Here is a 15,086-nt window from a genome sequence, read left to right as displayed (position 1 = left end):
GTCAAAGGAGTCCGAACTACTTCGCGGCAGGATAACCCAGCTCGTCAGGAGCTCAATTAAACACTCCGGCAGTAGATGGAGGCAAAGCTAGGATAAGTCATACAATGCGGCTTAACCGCTCCGTGGCACACCAATGTTTTTTGCATTTTCTTTGCAGGTCCACTTTTTTGTAGGCCATGACTGGCGACATGGCGACCAAACCCGTGAGGGGACAAATATACCAAGGAGGGAACCAGCTTGAGCGTGTAAGGGAATCCTTAGATATTCCCCTCGATGACCATTCGATTACAACTCGGATCCGCACACAGCCTCCCCCGCCTGGTCTCAACAGGTTCCGAATTCATATTTCTTTTTATCACATTACCTGTACTCGTACGCATCGACGTATTATTCAATTGCAACATGTGGCTTTATATGACGCTTATTTGCTGTTGTTTCTTATTGACACTCTTTGTCAAATGGCATCCGTACACTACGATATGCCTTAATATGCCAGGGGCCTCGTTGTACCCATAATACAGCAATAAAGTCCAAACACCTTCACGGTCGTTCGGCACCCCGAACTTATAGTATTATATGCATTGGCTCCGAATCATGTCTTGGGTCAATAGTTGGGTTGCCCGGCTCCTGTGCTTGCTACCCTACGTTCCGCTATATCGGCTAGGGTAGTAAAGGGAGAACTACTGCGATTGCGTCCCGGTTCTTCCGGACGAGCGCCTTAGTAGAGAAAGCCGAAAACTGACTGTCATGATACGGCGAGAGCTGGTCAGCTGTTCGAGAGGTTACAAAATCTTTAAGGATTTCTTCCGCATTATGCGATAACTAATGCAGCGTGCGATGGATCGCCTTTTCTTCCGATCAGGTGCTTATAGAGCCCCTAGTGCAGTCTTCCGAACACCAGGGGCTGTGCCTACCTTTCTTTTGTCAAACTCCTATGGCTAAGTGAGAGTGATAAAGCCTTATAGTTTGATTGCCTGGTTCGTTGCGCTGAACACCTCCTTCAAGGACCCAAAACTAGGGTAAATAGTGCTCAGGTTTATCCCAAACACCCCCGTACTTCCTACGTGGGGGCAGAAGCCGATGACTGGCCAACTCTCAGGATTAATATATAAAATGGCCGCACAGGAGGTAAAACTTTCAAATAACAGGAACTATATAATAGAAATGACCTTGTTTAAACATTACATAGGACAACATGAATGTATTCATGGGAATATAATGTCCTTGGCGCATTGCTCCGCCACAAGGCGGGATCCTTTCAGGACACTATCATAATATAACTCGGGCTTGCGGTGCTCCTTCCCCTCCGGCGGTCCTTCGTTCATCAACTTTTCAGCATCCATCTTCACCCAGTGCAGCTTCGCACGGGCGAAGGCCATTCGCACAGCCTCCATACAAACCGATCGCTTGATGACTTCAAGTCGAGGGCAGGCACTCACAAGCCACTTCACGAGCCGGAAGTAGATGCTGGGAATCGGCTCGGCAGGCCATAGCCGGATAATTAAATCCTTCATGTCTAGTTCGACCGCCTTATGCAGTTCGATCAGCTATTTCAGCTGATCGACAAAGGGTACTGGATACTCTGGCGCCAGATACTGCGACCAGAAGAGCTTCTCTGTAGTGCTCCTTTCTTTGGCTCGGTAGAATTGGGAGGCATCAGATATGCTACGTGGCAGCTCCTCAAATACCCCTAGAGAAATCCGAATTCAAATTAGTAAACGTGATTTTCTCCCTTCAAATATTTGCTTTGCATAGAAAAAGCCTTACCCGCCGCGATCTTCCTCGCCTCCTAGATTTCCTGCAGGGCACCTTGGGCTTCCCCCTGGGCATCACGTGTGGCTTGACGAGCCTTGGTGCATTCGGATTCTTTCTCCGTTAAACTCTGCTCCAAGGTCTCGCATTTCTTCATGGCTTCTTGGATCTCTTGCTCAGCTTCAATAACCCTGGCCTCGTGCTTTTCGCAAAGAGCCTGCTCTGCGGCTGCCTTCTTCTCGGCGTCGTCCACAGCCTTCTTAAGAGCCTCAAGTTCGGCTGTCGCCCCTAGGGCACATCATAGAAATACATTCATCATACTAAATTATTCATTCGCACTGAATGCGAACAAGGTTTTTACATTCCTTGGTTATCCTCCAACTGCTTCGTTACTTGGCCGAGTTCTTCTTCGGCCCGCTCCAGACTCTGCTTCAGTCCGGAGACTTCCGCAGTATGAGAGGCGGTAGTCGCTACAGACGCCTGCTTATAAAAAAAGAGGGAGAGGTGCCATAAGGTGAGTCTCCTACGAACATGTATTTGACCTCTGTCCGGTTCTTTCTTTCGAACACCGAACAGTGTATGAGGGGATACTACCTATACTATAACACTCTTTGAAACCTCACAACATACCTCAAAACCCCTTATAAGGCTGATGCAAGCTTCATTCAGCCCGCTCTCAGCGGACTGAATCTTCTCAATCACCGCACCCATAAGGGCACGGTGTTCTTCAACAATGGAGGCGCTCTTCAGCACCGCTGATAAAGTATCCGGCACCCCTGGTTGGGCAGATGTTGCCGGTGGAACAAGCGCACCCCCTCCTGTTGAGGGAGGCTGCCTGCCTGATTCTGGAGACGTATCAGTCTCCAGAATTGTGTCTGGCTGGGGGCCGAATTTGAGATAGCCCCCGCCGTCGGTGTCCACGGGAGCCTTTTCTCCCGCGTGTCCGGCCACTGAAGTATGACCCCCTGGTGCCGCCTTGACGGTCTTTTCGCCCCCTCCTTGGCATGGGTCCCTCTGGGACGATGCCTCGGTGTCGTTCACGTGTTTTGGGGAGGGGGCCTTCGAGGGTGTCCTGCTGTCCATAGCATCCGAGCCCAGTAAATCCTCCGATGAGGATTGTTCGGCGCGGGACCTCACCGGACGGCAAAAAACAAAAGTGTGGCTCAATGATTAAACTTCATACAATAGTGAGTCTGGATGCGTAACGTGTCCGGGTTTTATATACTCACGATTTCACCAGGGGCTGGGCCCTGGGATCCTACTCCGGGCTGCTGTCGGTAGCGGTGGCGGATTCCTCCGGAAGGGGAGTTTTTCCCTTCTTAGGCGACTCGGTCTCCAAGTGTGTGGAGGCCGTCCTTTTCTTTCTTCCCCTCACTGGGGGGATTGGTTTCCCTCCTCTTCCTCGTCCTCCTTGGAGGAAGAGCGGGCCTCGGAGTCTTCGGATACTGTGTCTGAAGTGCCTCAGCAACGACGGCCACCCCTGGTCTCTTTAACCTCTTTCTCGGTTTTCTTCTTCGGCACCTTGTAAGGTGCCGGGACCAGCATCTATGTCAGAAGTGGGCCGGCTGGTTCTTCTGGCAGCAGGGCCAGGCAATAGATCTGCCCTGCCTTCTTCATCCAGCCCTAGGAGAGTTTCGGAAAAATACATTGAGCGTTTCCCTTGGATTATACAGATAAAGCATGTGACTTGCCAACATACGGAGACTTACCGAACTTGTAGGGCGGGACAATTGATACTCGCGGTCCTCGGCTGAGTCCGGCCACGATTTGCCGGACTTAAAAAGCACTTTCCAGATGTCTTCGTGTGATGAGTCGAAGAATCCTAGTAGGGTCTGGTGCTTGGCCGGGTCGAAGTCCCATAAATGGCAAGCCCTCTGTTGGCAAGGGAGAATCTGGCGAACTAGCATCACCTGGACTATATTGACAAGTTTGATATTCTTGTCTTCCATACCCTTGACGCGCGTCTGGAGCACCAACAACTCATCGGGCGAAGACCAGTTCAAGCCCTTCTTGGGCCAGGACGTAAGCCGCAGTGGAGCTCCGGATCAGAATTCGGGAGTTGCGGCCCATTTTGTGCCGCGTGGCTCAGTGATATAGAACCACTGTTTTTGCCACCCTTTGACGGAATCATTGAAGGTACTTGATGGCCATGTGACATTGGGCATCTTGCTCACCATGGTTCCTCTGCACTCAGCGTGCTCGCCGCTCACTACCTTGGGCTTCACATTAAAAATCTTCAGCCATAAGCCGAAGTGTGGCGAGATGCAGAGAAAGCCCTCGCACACGATGATGAATGTCCAGATGTTGAGGAAGGAATTGGGGGATAGATCATGAAAATCGATCCCGTAGTAATACATAATGCCGCGAACGAATGGGTGGAGGGGAAACCCTAGACCGCGGACAAAGTGAGGAAGGAATACAACTCTCTCATGGGGTTCCAGAGTAGGGACGATTTGTCCCACCGTCGAAAGATGATGGATGATTTTCTTGGCCAGATACCCGGCCTGCCGAAGTTTCTTGATATCCTTCTCCTGGACGGTAGAGGCCATCCACTTGCCTCCTGCTCCGAATCCAGACATTTTCGGAGGGCCTTGGTGGGCGGAGAAGGCAAACGCTTGGGCACTGGAGCTCGAGCGAGAGGGAATGGATGAGCAGAGGAAGAAGAAGGCGTGGGAAAAAGGGGAGTCCTTATCTCCTTATAAAGGCAGCAGGGATCCTGCGCCTCCCCACTTGCCCTGGAAACTCTCTTATCCCCCAAGCACCGTGATTAAAGGCACGGTTGGGTTACCCACACCCGTATTGATGAGAATCCCGTGATAAGGGGACACGATCTCTACTTCGACAAGGCGTGCCTATTAAACCGCCTCGCAAGATGTGCAGTAGCAGGTTGAGAAAAATGGTTCGAATAATGACCGGGCCGCGGCGTGATGTCACACTATGAAAAGTTGTCAGCAGATTAGACTTGTGGAACATTGTGCTCTCTACGGTGGCATGTGGAAATTGTTTTGCAGAGCCGGACACGATCCTTGTGTTCAGAATCTTCTTTGGAGTATTCGGAGAAGGAACCCGCCTTGCAATGCTGAAGGCAATATGCACGCTGGAGTCATCGTCATTGAAGCCTGGTTCAGGGGCTATTGAGGGAGTCCAGGATTAGGGGGTCCTCGGACAGCTGGACTATATGCTTATGCCGGACTGTTGGACTATGAAGATACAAGGTTGAAGACTTCGTCCCGTGTCCGGGTGGGACTCTCCTTTGCGTGGAGGGCAAGCTTGGCAATTCAGATATGTAGATTTCCTTCTCTGTAACCAACTTTGTGTAACCCTAGCCCCCCTCCGGTGTCTATATAAACCGGAGGGTTTAGTCCGTAGGACAACGACAATCATAATCATAGGCTAGCTTCTAGGGTTTAGCCTCTACAATCTCGTGGTAGATCAACTCTTGTAATACTCATATCACCAAGATCAATAAAGCAGGAAGTAGGGTATTACCTCCATCGAGAGGGCCCAAACCTGGGTAAACATTGTGTTCCCCGCCTCCTGTTACCATTAGCCATAGACGCACAGTTCGGGACCCACTACCCGAGATCCGCCGGTTTTGACATCGACACCCTTGATGACCCTGGTGGTGCTGAAGTCAAGATGGAACACGTGAAGCTCGATGTTCCATTCTGCAACTCGCCCGGCGGTGTTCGGGCTCCGGAGCACCCTCTCTAGTGGGTATGCCGAAACGACTTTGATGGGGTGGCCTTGGAAGTAGTGGCGCAGCTTTCGGGAGGCGACGAGGAGCGCGACCAAGAGTTTCTGAGGCATCGGGTAGTGTGCCCATGCCTCCCTCAACACCGTGCTGACAAAATAGATAGGGTGCTCGACGAGGGAAGAGGCACCGGTGGAGTCTTGTTCTTATTTAGGACGCGGGCCTTCGATGGTCTCGCGAGATCCGTCCTCAGGAGCCCCCGAGCCGTGGGGTCAATCGCAGCCTCGGGAGGGACATCGGCCGCTGGGATGGCCGAGGCCCCAGGTGTGCCATCCTTGGTGGTTGAGCACCCTGCGGAGGGTCCTTGGATGGGCGCTCCTTCCTTAGCGCCACCAGGGCGGCACTGGCTAAGTGAGGGGTGGCTGCCAAATAGAGCACCAAGGGCTCGAGAGGGCGCGGCGCCACCATCACTGGTGAGCCGGTCCGGTATCTCTTGAGGTCTTGAAAGGTTGTGTCTGCCTCCGGGGTCCACTCGAATGGCTCCTTCCTTTTCATCAGCTAGAAGAACAGGAGGGGGCGCTCCCCCAGCTTGGAGATGAAGCGCCCAAGCAAGGTTATGCAGCCCGCCAGCTTCTGCATATCCTTCAGGGTCTGCGGGGGTTCATGTCTTCTATTGCCTTGACCTTCTCCGGATTAGCCTCGATCCCTCTATGTGACACCAGGAAGCCCAGCAGCTTGCCAGAGGGAACCCCGAATACACACTTCTCTGGATTGAGCCGAAGATCCACCTTGCGCAAGCTGGCAAATGTCTCCTCTAGATCTGCTATCAGGGTCCTGGCCTCCCGAGACTTCACTACTATGTCACCAACATAGGCCTCCGCGTTTCTCCCGAGCTGCGTGCCCAGGGCAATATGCATCGTCCGCTGGAAGGTAGCCCCGGCATTGCGCAGCCCGAAGGGCATGCAGGTGTAGCAGTACACCCCACAGGGGGTCAGGAACGCTGTTTTCTCCACATCTTGCATGACCATCTTGATCTGGTGGTAGCCTAAGAAGGCGTCCAAGAAGCATAACAGGTCGCACTCGGAGGTGGAGTCCACGATCTGGTCAATGCGATGGAGTGGAAAGGGGTCTTGAGGTCAGGCCTTGTTGAGGTTGGTGAAGTCGACACACATGCGTTCCTTTCCTCCTTTCTTGGGGACGACAACGGGGTTCGCCTGCCACTCCGGGTATCGTACTTCCCTGATGACCCCTACGTCTTGCAGCTTGCGGGTTTCTTGGATGATAAATGCTTGCTTCTCGGTGGACTGATGATGAGCCTTCTACTTCACTGGCTGCACATTTAGGCATACCTTAGGTGGTGCTCGATTATTCCCCTCGGGACCCCAACAAGGTCTTTCGGCTCCCAAGCAAATACGTCCTTGTTGGCGCGCAATAAGTCGACCAACACTTTCTCTTGGTCCTGAGGGATGACAGCTCCTATGGTGAAGGTGGCGCTGGTTGTTCCCTCCTCACTGACCAACACTTGCTTCATCTCGGCTCGATCTTGGGAGAACAGCTGCTTCTTCTTGGCCGGCGCCGCTCCCGGGGCCCCAGGACCCCCTTTCTCATCAGGCAGCGCGGATGCCGCTGACCTGAAGGCGAGCTTGAGGGCCTGCACCGCGTGTTTAGTGTCCCCTGCCACCGTGAGGACACTGTTGCTGCCAGGCATCTTCATGAGGTTGTAAGCTGGGTGAGTCGCCGCCATGAACTTGGCCAAGGCCGGGTACCCCAGGATGGCATTGTATGGTAGGTTGATCCAGGCGATGTCAAAGTCGATGAGCTTGGTGCGGTAGTTGTCACAGGTCCCGAAGGTGAATGGGAGGCGGATCTGCCCCAGGGGGCTGGTGGAGCCATCGTCGACCCCGGAGAAGGGCTTGGTGGGGCAGAGCCGGCCGAGGGGCACGTGCAGTAGGCCGAACATCTCCGCGGAGAGCATGTTGTGGCAGGCTCCACCGTCGATGAGGGTCTTGGTGACCGCCATGTTGCAGATGGTGGGGGTGCAAAGCATGAGGAGCGCGCCTGCTCCTGTCGTGGCGGCTGGATGATCCTCGGGGCCGAAGGTGAGGTCAGCCTTAGGCGCCGCCCAGCCTGGGGGAGCCCCTGAGCCCACCTGGGTGGCACTTACTTGTTGGTAGAACTACTTGATGTGGCAGTCGAAGGGTGGCGCTTGTGAGCCATCTAGGAGAGATGCGACGACGGGGGGCGCCGGTGCCACAAAGCGTGCGATGAAGAGGCCGTGCAGCTCCTCCCAGCAGGCTACGGAGGACTCCGGCAGGTTGAGCAACCAGGCGCGTGGTGCGCCTACGAGGGTCATGGGGAGCCAGTTGGCCTTCACCTTGTCATCTCCGCTGGCCGCCCAAACTGCTTCCTTGTACGCATGGAGGAAAGCGGCCGGGTCCGCCATGCTGTCGTAGCATGGCGGCATCTCCGGTCTGAACTTGGGTGGCCACTCCACCTGCCGCAGGGAGAGGGTAAAAGAGCGTAGCCCCGGCGCTTCTTTAAAGGCATGCGTCGGCCAAGTCGATGGAGAAGCGCCCGCCATTGAAGCCGACGACGCGATCTGGCGACAGGGCATAGGATCTCCGACGCACCCCTACCTGGTGTGCCAAATGTCAGATTGCGGGTTCTGCAAACCCTTGAAAGGTTCAAACTCTAGGGTGCGTGCGGATATCTCAACCCGATCATCCTAAGCCTAGCACGACAAGCTCGAAGAGATAAAGGGACACAACAGTTTATCCTGGTTCAAGCCACCTTGCGGTGTAATACCCTACTCCATCGTTTTGGTGGATTGCCTCGAAGGGCTGAGGATGAACTAGTACAATGGATGAACTGGCCTCAGGAGGTGAGGTGTTCTTGAGCTCAATAGAGCTGGTGGGATGTGGACTGGATCAGATCCCCCTCTATGGTGGTGGCTAAGTCCTATTTATAGTGGCCTTGGTCCTCTTCTCAAATGTTGGCGGGAAGGGATCCCACAAAGGCCGGATTTGAAAGGGGACAAATAGTACAACTTATCTGCACTAAAGTGGTCTTCGCCTGCAAAAAGCCCCTGGACATGACGCTGCGGTGGGCTTAGTGATGACCTCCGTCCTGTCGTCCTGGTGGTCTTGGTCTTGTTGCACCAGAATGGAAACCTTTGGCTGATTCCTCGGGACTCCGCGCCTGTGGCTTGCCTCCCTTGCACCAAAGAGGAAACTGGCACTCCGTGCCTGCTGGTGCCCGCCTGGCCTTGGTCTTCATGGCTCACGTCAGCTGAGCCTGGTGAGGTGCACCTTGCATAGAACTCTCTGCCCCTCGGGAGCCAGCCTAAAGAGGCCGATCCCCTCGGGGTCTTGGCGTCATCCGCCTCGCGAGGCTTGGCCCCTCGCGAGGGTCTTGAGTTGTTGATGTTGAAGTTGAGCCGTACCAGGCCGTCTATGGGGACACACAGTGGGCCGCAGGAAGGAAAGTCTGGAAACCCCCATATCCAGAACACCAACAAGAGCGCAACCTCGCCCACATTCGGTGGCGTCCTGTACACCCCTTACACCTAGTCACCATCGGCGTATGCAGCATCCCTGATGTTGGTGTCAAAACCGATGGATCTCGGGTAGGGGGTCCCGAACTGTGCGTCTAAGGCTAATGGTAACAGGAGGCAGGGGACACAATGTTTATCCAGGTTCGGGCCCTCTCTATGGAGGTAATACCCTACTTCCTGCTTGATTGATCTTGATGAATATGAGTATTACAAGAGTTGATCTACCACGAGATCATAATGGCTAAAACCCTAGAAGTCTAGCCTATATGATTATGATTGCCCCTATGGACTAAACCCCTCCGATTTATACAGACACCGGAGGGGACTAGGGTTATACAAAGTCGGTTACAGAGAAAGGAATCTACATATCCGAATCACCAAGCTTGCCATCCATGCAAAGGAGAGTCCCATCCAGACACGCGAATAAGTCTTCTGTCTTGTATCTTTATAGCCCAACAGTCCGGCCCATGTTAATAGTCCGGCCGTCCGAGGACCCCTTAATCCAGGACTCCCTCAGTAGCCCCTGAACCAGGCTTCAATAATGATGAGTCCGGCGTGCAGATTGTCTTCGGCATTGCAAGGCGGGTTCCTTCTCCGAATACTCCACAATAGTTCTTTGAACACAAAAACGTGTCCGGCTCTGCAATACAAATACCACACACAACCATAGAGAGTATAATATTTCACGAGTCCAATCCGCTGACAACTTTTTGTAGCGTGACATCACGTCATCGGTCTGTCATTATTCGAACCGTTTTTAGCCCGCCGCTCCATATTCCAAGGTGCGGTTTTATTGGCACGTCTTGTCAAAGCAGAGATCGTGTCCCCTTATTGCGGGATTCTCATCAATACGGGCATGGGTAACCCAACCGTGCCACCTGCACGGCCCTTAGGGAATAGGTGAGTTTTAAGGCGAGTGGGGAGGCGCATGATATTCACTTCCTTTATAAAGGGATAAGGATTCACCCTTTTTCACCCACACCTTCTCTCTCTCTCTCTCTCTGCCCATCCCCTTATTGAGCTCCAGCGCCCAAGTTCTCATCTTCTCTGCCCCCAGAAAGCACTCCAGACATGTCCGGATCCGGAGCACAGGGCAAGTGGATGGCCTCCTCCGTCAAGGAGAAGGACATCATGAAGCTCCGGGAGGCCGGGTACTTGGCCAAGGAGATCGCCCATCGGCTTCCAGCTGAGGGATAGATCTTACGCACCCCCAAACCCCATGAGAGGGTGGTGTTCATCTCCCACTTCGTCCGCGGGATGGGATTCCCTCTCCACCCGTTCGTCCGCGGACTTATGTTCTACTACGGGCTGGACTTCCACGACCTAGCGCCCAACTCCATACTCAACATCTCGGCATTTATTGTCGTGTGCGAGGCCTTCCTCCGCATTCCGCCTCACTTCGGACTGTGGCTAAAGACCTTTAATGTGAAGCCGAAGGTGGTGAGCGGTGAGCAAGCAGAGTGCGGAGGCGCCATGGTGGGCAAGATGCCCAATGTTACATAAATCGAGGGCTCCTTCGTGGAGACTGTCAATGGGTGGTAGTCAAAGTGGTTCTACATCACAGAGCCACGCGGCACCACCTGGGCCGCGGCTCCCGCATTCCGGTCCGGAGTCCCGATGCGGCTCACCACCTGGAAAGAGAAAGAACCGACCTGGTCTTCTCTGAATGAGCTGACAGCGCTCCAGACGCGCATTCAGAACATGATAAACAAGAGAATCAATCTCATCAATGTGATCCAGGTGATGCTTATTCTCGGATCCTTCCGTGCCAATGCCAGACTTGCCGTCTATGGGAGTTCGATCCGGCCAAGCACCAAACCCTACTGGAGCTCTTCGGCAGTACGCACGAAGACATCTGGAAGGTGCTCTTCAAGGCCAACGAGGCGCCGCCACTCATGACCGAGGATCGCGGGCACGACTTAACCCACCCTACTAGTCCGGTAAGTTTTTCCATGTTTTCAAGGTGTACCCTTTACTTGCATACTCGAGGAAGGCATCTAAGCTTCCCTATTGATTTTTTCAGGCCTGGATAGAGAAGGTGGAGCTGATTAACTGTCCAGCTCCGCTGCCCGAGGACCCAGAAATCCCACTTCTGACGAAGATGCTGGTTCCGGCGCCTTATCAGGCGCCGAAGAAGAAGGCCAAGGGGACAAGAGGTGGTCTACGTCGCAAGGGCACTTCAGACGCGGCGTCCGAAGATGCCGAGACTCATTCCTCCATCGCTGAGGATGACGAGGAAGAGGAGGAGGAAGAAGAAGAAAGCCGTTCCCCCTTACGGGGGGAGAAAGAAGAGTCCGGCCTCCATGCGTCTAGAGGCTGAGGCATCCAAGAACGGGAAAGCTTCCCTTCCGGACAACTCCACTGCGGCCACCGACAGCAGCTCGGAGTGGCGCCCCAGGGACAAGCCCCTGGCCAAATCATAAGTGTCCAGACACATTCATATATCCGGCCCCTCTACTTCATTGTTTTGACGTGTTCAATCATGTCTTTACAGTCCGGATTGGTCCAATCTCGAGCGGTCCTTATCTTCGGAGGATTCACTAGACCTGGACGCGATGGACAGCGGGACCCTTTCTGCAGCCTCCTCTCCCAAGGACATGGATGGCGCCGAGGCATCGTCCCGAAGGATCTCGCGCCCGGGAGAGAATCATGAGGCCGTCAGGGAGGCGCCAGAGGGTGAAGCCTTGGCTGCCGGACACATGGGGGAGCAAACCCCCATGGATGCTAATGATGGGGCCGTATCCAATTCGGACCCCAGCTAAATACAGTTCCGGATACCCATGTGGTACCGGAATCAGGATAGCCGCCTCTTTCGAAAAAAGGAGGTGTGCCTATTCCAGCGGTGACCTCTGTCCATCCAGAGGCACCAGATAATTTGTTGGAAGTGCTGCGAGGCGCTTCCATTGTTGAGGAACATAGTACCCTTATGGGTATGGTGATTGAGAGGATTCAGTCTGCAAAGAGCGGACTGACCGAAGCCTGCACAAGCCTTCTAACAGGCTTTGAGGTAAGCAACGTAATTATAAAAAGAATGTCACAGTGTAGACAATAGCCCCTGATACTCTGTCCGGTGTTCAGGAAGAAAAGATGAATAGAGGATCAAATAATTTTCGCAGGAGACTAACCTAACATGTCTATGTGAACAAACAGGCGTTGCTGCAGGCTACGACCTCTCATACTACTAAATTCTCCGAACTGAAGTAGAGTTTGGAGCGGACCGAGGAGGAGCTCGGTCGCATGAAAAAGCAGCTGGAAGATAATCAAGGTATGTAATAACCTTGTATAAATTCAGGAAGGATGAATGATTTGTGTTGACTAAAGTGCCATTTTATTTGTTAGGAGCGGCGACCGAGGTGGAGACCCTCAAGAAGGTGCTAGCCGAGGCCAAGGAGAAAGCGGTCGAGGAAAAGGCCGCCCGTGAAAAGCACGAGGCTAGGGTCAGTGAGGTCCAGCAGGAGCTCCGGGACACCGTCAAGAAGTGCGAGTCCTTGGAGCGTAGCATGAAGGATCAAGGGTCCGAACTCAACAAGACCCGTCAAAACGCGCATGATGCCCGGGTTGAAGCCCAAGGAGCCCTCCAGGAGATCCAGGAGGCCAGAAAAATCGTGGCGGGCAAGGCCTTTATTATGTAGAGCGAATATGTGAAGAAAAGGTTCCTATTACTGACCCGGATTTGGAGTTCTCCAGGGGCGTCTGCGGATCTGCCGCGCAGCGTTTCAGACGTTGCAGAATTTTTCCGAGCCGAAGAGGGGAGCTCTACGGAGAAGCTATTTTGGTCGCAATAGCTTGCGCCAGAATATCCGGTGCCATTGAGCGATCAGCTAAAACAGCTCGTCGAACTGCACAAGGCGGCTGAACTAGCCATGGAGGATTTAATAATCCGGTTATGGCCTGCCAAAGTCATCCCTAGTAGCTACTTCAGGCTCGTGAAGTGGCTCGTTAATGCCTGCCCTTGGCTGGATGCCATCAAGCGGTCCGTCTGCATCGAAGGCGCACGAATGGACTTCGCCTGAGTCAAGATGCATTGGGCAAAGATGGATGCCGCGAAGCTTATGACCGAGGGACCGCCCGCGGGTAAGGAGCACCGCACCCCCGAGCTGTATTTTGACAATGTCATGGAGGGGTCCCGCCTTGTGGCCGAGAAATGCACTAAGGATGTAATCTTTCCATGAATACATTCATGTTATCCTGTCTTGTGTTATGAAACAAGATCGTTATGTAATATAATGCTTTGTTATTTAAAATTTTACCTTCTGTGCGGCCGTATTGTTAAATCTGAGAGTTGGCTAGTCGTTGACTTCCGCCCCCACGTAGATAATACGGGGGTGTTCGGGATAAATCTAAACACTCATTACTCCAAAGTTTGGTCCTTAAAGGAGGTATTTAGCGCAACGAACAAGGCAATCGGACTATGTGGCTTTATCACCCTCACTTAGCCATAGGAGATCGAAAATAGAAGTTCAGGCGCAGCCCCTAGTGTTTGTAAGTCCGAACTTGGGATGTTGTAAACACCTGGTTGGATAAAAACCGATTCATCGCATAATGCAGAAAAAATTGCTAAAGATTTGTAACCTCTCGAACAGCTGACCGGCTCACGCCGCATCATGACAGTCAGTTTTTGGATTTCTCTACTGAGGTGCTCATCCGTATGAACCAGGGCACAATAGCAGTAGTTCTCCCTTTACTACCCTAGCCAATATAGCAGAACGTAAGATAGCAAGCAAGGAGTCTGGCAACCCAACTATTGACCAAAGACATGATTAGGAGCCGATGCATATAATGCTATAAGTTTGGAGTGCCGAACTACACTGTAAAAAGGTGTTCGGACTTTGTTGTCGTATTATGGAGCGTAATGAAGCCCCTGGTGAATTAAGGCGTACCAGAGTGTACGGGCGCAATTTGATAAAAATACCAAGAAAAGATTTTTTTGAAATAATAGGCTAATGCTGCAAAAATTGGGTCACAAACTATTTTTTCATTGTAGTTTGATTAATACGTCAAAGCGTATGTTGTACAAGTAATGTGATAAGCAACAGGGCTATTTAACATGCCACGACCAAGGGAGAGTTGCGTGCGGGTCCTCAAAAACAGGTATAGCGATTGCTTAAAGAAACCACCTGGAAATTCCCCCACACGTCAATGCTTCTTGCCGTCTTGGTGTATCCGTCCTTTATAGGTCCAGTGATCAGGTCACTAGGAAGGACTTGGGAAAGAAAAGAGACCTGAAAAGAAAAAGAAAGAGTAAAAGTATGCGGGTCCAAGAGCGGTTGAGCCATACCAAGGACCACGATCCAGATGTGCCTCCGTCTATGCTCATGGTATTTTAAGTGCATAGTTATGTACGCGCGGTACAAATGCTGCCATTTGATCAGGACTGGGATGGAGGCGGAATTGCTAGTCAAGATCTTGACGAACTGGATTGTCCTGTTGTAGAGTAGTTCGGACTCGCTTGACAGTATCTGGGAGCTTGGCCATCGAATTGATGTTTGGCCTCAAAAAGTTGCTCTATACTTCTGCTGCGAGGGCAGCGGTGTGTTCCTCAGTATAGAGGGAGCATTCCGTGTTTCCATTGACTGTTATGACACCGCGTGGTCCGGGCATCTTGAGCTTGAGATAAGCATAGTGCAGCACCCCATTGAATCGAGCGAATGCGGTTTATCCGAGCAGTGCGTGATATCCACTACGGAAGGGGACGATATCGAAGATCAATTATTCGCTTCGAAAATTGTCCGGGGATCTGAAGACCACTCTAGTGTGATTGAGCCCATACAGCAGACCTCTACACCTGGTATGACACCTTTAAAGGTGGTTTTTGTGGGCTTGATCCTTGAGGGATCAATACCCATTTTATGCACTTTATCCTGATAAAGCAGGTTCAGGCTGCTACCACCGTCCATGAGGACTCGCGTTAGATGGAACCCATCAATGATTGGGTCGAGGACGAGTGCGGCTGAACCGCCATGATGGATACTGGTTGGATGATCCCTGCGATCAAAGGTGATCGAGCAGGATGACCATGGGTTGAACTTTGGGGTGACTGGCTCTATCGCGTAAACGTCCCTAAGCGCGTGCTTGCGCTCCCTCTTG

Source organism: Triticum aestivum, chromosome 7B (genome assembly GCF_018294505.1).
Source record: "Triticum aestivum cultivar Chinese Spring chromosome 7B, IWGSC CS RefSeq v2.1, whole genome shotgun sequence".
Taxonomy (NCBI): domain Eukaryota; kingdom Viridiplantae; phylum Streptophyta; class Magnoliopsida; order Poales; family Poaceae; genus Triticum; species Triticum aestivum.
The sequence above is the reverse complement of the archived record's forward strand: the minus strand, read 5'-3'. Positions refer to the sequence as shown.